The following is a 7,223-nucleotide window of genomic DNA, read 5'->3' on the forward strand; positions in this document are numbered from 1 at the left end:
GTACCCCAACTCACTGATCACAACTCAGTTACCACAGCTATGGTAGGAGGCTGTTAGTAAACGTAACATTGTCTGACAGAGTAACACCCTAAGACATATCTCTTGGAGAAATTCACTTACTAAGATTGCCTTACCAATAAGGGTAGGAGAGAGACTCATTTTACCATATGTATAAACCTTAAATTAAAACACAAAAAAATGTAAAAAAACTAATATGACACTTGGTAAATAATGAGTCTCCAAAGACACTGAAGTGTCCACTAAAGAATTCAAAAGAATGGTTGTTTTAAAAGGCCAATGAAATCAAACAAAATACAAATAGTTAAATGGAAAGACAAAGCTGTATATGAATACGAATATAGCAAGAAATGGAGATTTTGATAAAGATGCAATAAAAAAATCTCAAAACCAGATAATTTTGTATATCACAAAAATTAGAAGTATGAACAGCAGACTAGATTAAATAAGGAAGAATCTCAAGGTTTAAAAACAAGCTTTCCAAAATGGCATGGAAGTAAGGGATGGTAGGAATGAGAATGAAGGAAACATGCATGAGCTGCTGAACACCATTAAAAGGCCGGTCTTGCTTATCATCAGCATAAACAAATGGAAAGAAATAAGGGCTAGGTGCACAGAAAACCTACTCAATGAACTGTAACTGGAGACTCAGTTAGTCTTAGAATGGCACAGACTTCTAGGTCCAGGAGGCCCATAGAACTCCAAATAGACACAACTAGAAAAGTTCCTCACCATGACAGATAGTTGAATTGTCAAAAGTACAGCACAGAGAATTTGAAAAGCCAGGAAGGAAAAATGCCAAGTCACTTTAAAGCAACCCCATTAAGGTAACAGCAGATTTCTTAAAAAGAAGTCCTACAGGTATAAGAGCAAATGGGATGATATATTTCAAGTCCTGAAAGAAAATAAATGCCAACTACCATTTAGAATCAGAAGAGAAATAAAGACCAAATTAACAATAACAACAACAACAACAAAAAGCCAGACAGTATTGGTCCTTAATCCCAGCACTTGGGAGGCAGAGACAGATGAATCTAGGTGAGTTTGAGGTCAGCCTGGTCTACAGACAGAGCTCCCCCGTCTCAAAAAACAGAACAAACAAAAAGACTAAATTAGGTAAGCTAGGTATGGTGTCACACAGTTGTGACCCCAGCACATGAAAAGCAGAGCCTGAGCATCTGTGAGTTTGAGGCAAAGCTGATATACATAGTGAGAGCCTGTCAAAATAAAGATAGATGAACAAAAATCCACACTATAGATCAAGTAGGTTTAACAGACATTTACAGAACAACCCAACTGCTATAAAATGTATGTTCTTTCCATCCACACATGAACATGTTGCAATAGAAAACATTAAGCTACAAACAACTCTTTATAACGATAAAAAATAAAATCATACCATCAGATCATATATCTTTTTGGATCACTGTGAAATTAAAAATCATAGAGAAAATTTGGAAATTATTTAAACAGAAACAGCAGACACTTCTCAAGTGAACTGAGTGTATACTGAAAACTTGTGTGGGAAAATGGGATGGAAACCCAGTACCATAATCTGTGGGATGCAAACGGGAGGGATTACATTAAGACAGAGGAGAAGGATAACGGATTAGATGAAGAGAATACTGTGGATTGAAGGGTTTGGACAGGGAGGAAGGCAAGGGACGGGGGAGATAAGTGCAGGGATCAGAGAGGACTCAATGGGATAAAGGGGGTATGAAGAATCCATGTGGAGAGCAGGATGTACCCCCCTGTGCAATGGCAGATGGACTGACAGGGAGATAACCAACTGCTCTCTGGATGGACTTAGGACCCACTCCATCAGGATTCAATAATGTAAGCCTGGCTGACAACCTGGGGAAGTAGAAGGTCCACTCAGGGAATGTATTTCTGACAGCTGACAACCATGCCTGGGGAAGTAGAAGGTCCACTCGGGGAATGTATTTCTGACAGTTAACTAAACTGACATAGCAGCAAGCTGCCTTTAACTACCTCTGCTTCCATCCACAGACAACGGCAGCTTCCAGCCTTGGAGAAGCCTCTTCTTGCAATAACAATAGTAAATACAGATATTCGTGATTACCCAATATGTAGAAGATAAGTGAAGGATATGTGACCTAAAACCGGTCACCTATATTACCCCTTTAAAGCTCAAGAAACATTGTGGAAGGAGTAGGATTATGTAGGAGCCAGAAGACAGGATAAAGGGCCACAGAATGATGCAGCTATTAGAATCATTAGCCCGCATCCACTCTAGCTACCTGAATAGGCCCTCACAAGAGCAGCCCTATCAATCAGTAGAGGAAAGGGGATCAGCTTCATGGGGCCCTACCCTTAGCCACTGAGCTATTGGCTATCAGTAGATTCTGGGAGAGCAGGAACCACTGTCTTTAGATATGTGCCCTTTGCTGAGTCCCTCAGACTCCGACAGTCACACGGACGGCCCTGGGTAACTCTGCTGAGTCGCAAAACAAAACAAGTGGACATGAGTGATGGAGGATTCTCATTGGCTAATAAACAAACTGCCTTGGCTTTTTGATAGGGCAAGATTTAGATAGGTGGAGTAGACAGAACAGGAAAAAGGAAGTGAGATAGATGGCTCAGACAATTGCCCTGCCTCTCCTAAGTGAGTCAGACCACCGTGCCTCTCCTCAGGGAGATAGATGTGATGAAGACAGCCACCAGGTCAGACATGCTGAATCTTTCCTGGTAAGACACCATTCGTGGTGTTACACAGATTATTAGATATGGGTTAGTCAAGATGTGAGTAAGAGGCTGAAAATAATGGGCCAGGCAGTATTTAAACGAATACAGTTTGTGTGTTGTTATTTCGGGGCATAAGCTAGCCGGTGGCCAGGAGCTGAGCGGTATGAAAAGCAGGCCTGCCCACAGCTCCACACTACAGAATGGCTCCAACGTGGACAACTGAATCCACAGAAAGCCTGGGAAAGCTTGGGAAAGAATAGAGTAAAGCATGTTTTCGGGTCTGGCAAGCAAGCGCTCTCATCTAAGAGAGGCTTCCTGACTCAGCTTTAGCTGCAAAACCCTGCAGCTCTTTTAAGAGGTCCTACTATGAAACACTTAAACTTAAACTGTTGATGAAAAGCCGACCACATGCTCTTCGGTTTTCAGCTGTAGCAGGAAAAAAGATGCACTGTTTTAAAATGCCGGCTTTCTGGGCCGTCCTGCCAGGGCAAACTCTGACTCTTTCAAGCAGGTGGTCCTGATTATGGAGCTTTTGATTGTTGTTTGACACTGTTGGAGCTTGCTTGCTGGCAGGGACTTTGAACCGCCACAGAGTTGTGGTGATAAACACGGCTACAGCCGGTACCTCTGCCAGGAGGCTGGAAGGCTAGGGAATGGGCTGGATCTAGCTGTCAAGGCCATGGCTTTGGTCCTACCTATGTTGCTTGGTAAATTAGAGACTCGTGTGGTCAGAAAAAGAGAGATATACAATAAGGAGAAATACAAAGACAAAGAAAACTTCTAAATGGTTTCCAGTGTGTTAAAAATATATGCAGGCTAAAGGTTAAAGTTCTAGAAAGAAAGAAAGAAAGAAAGAAAGAAAGAAAGAAAGAAAGAAGGAAGGAAGTAGTTTGTTGTGGTGGTACACACCTTTAATCCCAACACTTGGGAGGCAGAGGTAGATTGACCTCTGTGACTTCAAGGTGTGGTAGCACACACCTTTAATCCCAATGCCTGGGAGGCAGAGACAGACAGATCTCTGTGAGTTCAAGGTGTGGTAGCATACACCTTTAATCCCAGCACCTGGGAGGCAGAGACAGATGGATCTCTGAGAGTTCAAGGACAGCCTGGTCTACAGAGTTATTCCAGGACAAAAAAAAACTGTCTCAAAAAGTAAAAGTAAAAATAAAAGAAATAGCGATTAAAACAAAGCCACACAAAGATGGAAAATACACAGAGACTCCTGGTACTGTATGCTGTTATGCTCTCTTTGAATTGTTTGAATGCTGAGGAAGGAGCAACAGCTGCTAAAAGATATTTGTTTATAAATGCTGTTGAACTAATCCAAGATAGATATTTTAAAAATACCTTGACTTCAGAATTTGGATCTAAGGACATGATGCTTTGGAAAGGAGTTTCTTCTTTTGTTTTTACAGAAAATGAGACCCTGTGGATTGCTTTTATCCCAATATGGTATGATAGACCACGCCCTCCTGAAAGGTTGCTGTGAACACCTTCAGAAAATTACTTCACCCAACTGATGACTGAAATAAACCTGACACACAGGTTACACCATGAAAGATCTGATTAACAGCATCCCCATTCAGCAGGAAGCAGTTTGGAGAGAAATAACTATGTCCATATTCCCAAATATTGTTTATAAATGTTCTTTTACATTTAAAGGGGGATATGATATAGATATGAATAATTTGCATTGGTATAGATTTTGCTTTATTGATAGAGATTTAAGGTCAATTTTGTTATATGTATATATATTTCTGATCTTGATTAAGGTATTATGATAGTGTAGTTCATTTAAAAATGTAATGTATAATTAGGAAATATAGGTTGTTAATGAATAATCATCGATAATAGTCAAGCTTATAGTTATGTTAGATTTTCTAGATATAAAGAGATATATTTCACTTAGATAAGCATTCCTAATATCTTTCAAAGACTACAGAATATGGCATTTAATGTTTTAACGACTTAGATTTTTCATGACAATGAGACATGTCTGCTCCTGGCAGCACCAATCTACTTCAAGAGGAAGATGGGCATCGAAGAGGCTCCTTATGGAGTTTGATAGCCATTTGGGCAAGAAACTGCTCTTGCCTGGGCTGTTGCATAAACTGAACACAAAGAACCAGCAGAGAGAGGACTGCTGAACTTGCCTAAAGGTGAGATGATTCTTTGGGATTCTTGATTCATGAAAGAGTCTGCAAGACATTCTGCAGGACACAGCAGATACTGACTGAACTGCCTTTGAAATTTCCTGCTTCATGGAAATGTCTGCTGGAAACTATGGGCCTGTAGGCTGAAGATGGATGCCCCAACAGTACAGAGGAACTTTGGTTGACTGTCCAGGCAGCAAGATGTCTCTGTGATTTCTAGAGTTTTGCAAGTTGCTTACTTCTCATTTACTTAGGTAATATTATATCCTTCTGGAATCTTTGATTGAGTTGAAGAATAGATAGTTATAGTTGTTTTCCTTTGTTATGATAAAAGATAAAATAGATATAAATATTGTAACTATAATTCTTACTTGATAACTTTTGTTATATGTAATTTACTATGTTAAAGTTAAAGCCTTTCTTTTTTGTTTAAACAGAAAAAGGGGAAATGATGGAGGAGTCTCATTGGCTAATAAACAAACTGCCTTGGCTTTTTGATAGGGCAAGATTTAGATAGGTGGAGTAGACAGAACAGGAAAAAGGAAGTGAGATAGATGGCTCAGACAATTGCCCTGCCTCTCCTAAGTGAGTCAGACCACTGTGCCTCTCCTCAGGGAGACAGATGTGATGAAGACAGCCACCAGGTCAGACATGCTGAATCTTTCCTGGTAAGACACCATTCGTGGCGTTACACAGATTATTAGATATGGGTTAGTCAAGATGTGAGTAAGAGGCTGAAAATAATGGGCCAGGCAGTATTTAAATGAATACAGTTTGTGTGTTGTTATTTCGGGGCATAAGCTAGCCGGTGGCTGGGAGCTGAGCGGTATGAAAAGCAGGCCTGCCCGCAGCTCCACACTACACATGAGTACATGAGAGAAATCCGTGGGATGTTGGGGGGTGGTCAGAGGGGCTCAGGAGATAGGAGGTCAAGTGTGGCCAGTATGCAAAGTGTATGTGTGTGAAATCATAAAAATAAGAATTAAAATCAATAAGAAACACTAGCGGAGAAATGTATAGCAAGAGTACCCAATCAAAAAAATTATGATTTCAAATAAGCACCTTAATGACCCATCTCAAGTTCTTAGAGAATTAAGAATAAACCATACCCCAAAGCAGAATGAAAAAAAATTAAGAGATCAGAGCAGAAATAAACAGTCCAAAAGAACAATACAGAGAATCAGTGAAAGCATTCAGTAGTTGGAAAGAACAAAACTGGCAGTTAACAGAGATGGAGTGTGGAGGAGAGGCTCCAAAGTCATTGAATTACAGAAGACAGTGCACAAAAATTCAAAGGATTTTTAGGGATTCGGGTTTTTTGTTTTGGTTTGGATTGGTTTGGTTTGTTTGGGTTTTTGTTGTTGTTGTTTGAAACTATATACTAACAAAGCAGAAAAACTAGAACTGGGCAGATTTTTAGATACAACACTAAGCACAGTTTAACAAAGATGACATTAAAAACTGAATAAACCAATGACAACTGACCTAGTAAGGAAAATGACCAATATTGAAATTTAATCAGCAATACAAACCTCCCCAACACAGAAAAGCCTAGGACTGACTATCTTCATTGCTGAGTTTTTGTCGAATTTTTGAATCTGTGTTTCTCTAAGTATTCCGTAGGATTCAAAAAGCAGAAATACATCCACAATGATTAAATGAGGCCAGCATGAGACTAAATAAGACTGCAGAAAAAGTAGGGGGAAAGGAGAGAAGAAAGAACAGGAAGGAAAGAAAACTATAAATTAATATCCCTGCTGAACATAGCTATGGAAGTCCATAGCAAAATATTCTCAAATCAACAGCCGATCGAAAGATTCATACACCGTGATCAAACTGGTTTCATGCCAGGAATACAAAGATGACTTAGCACGTGCAAATCGGTAAATACACACACACACATCAACAAAATGAGTGATTCTTAAAAACCACATAATTACATCTGTAGAAGCTGGAAATGGATTTGACAAAATTCAACATCCTTTCACAATGAAAGCTTTGAACAAATTAGGGCTATGTATAACAAATCCGTAGCCAACATCACACTGAATGTGGAAAACAAAAATATTTCTTCTAAAATCAAGGACAAAACACAAGGTTACCAATCTCACTACTTTTATTAAACACGTTTTGGAACCCTAGAAATTATGCAAGGGACAGAAAGAAAGGCATACAAATATGTTTGTGGATGACGTAATAATTCTCCATGGAGAAAAAAAAAGCCATTAGAACTAATAAACCAATTCTGGAAGCTAGAAGTGTATGAAACCAACATACAAAAAAACCAGGAGTCTTTGTTCACCAAAATGAATTTGACAAGAAACAGTTGAGAAAAACAGAAACTGC

The sequence above is a fragment of the Arvicola amphibius genome, chromosome 9 (genome assembly GCF_903992535.2).
Source record: "Arvicola amphibius chromosome 9, mArvAmp1.2, whole genome shotgun sequence".
NCBI lineage: Eukaryota > Metazoa > Chordata > Mammalia > Rodentia > Cricetidae > Arvicola > Arvicola amphibius.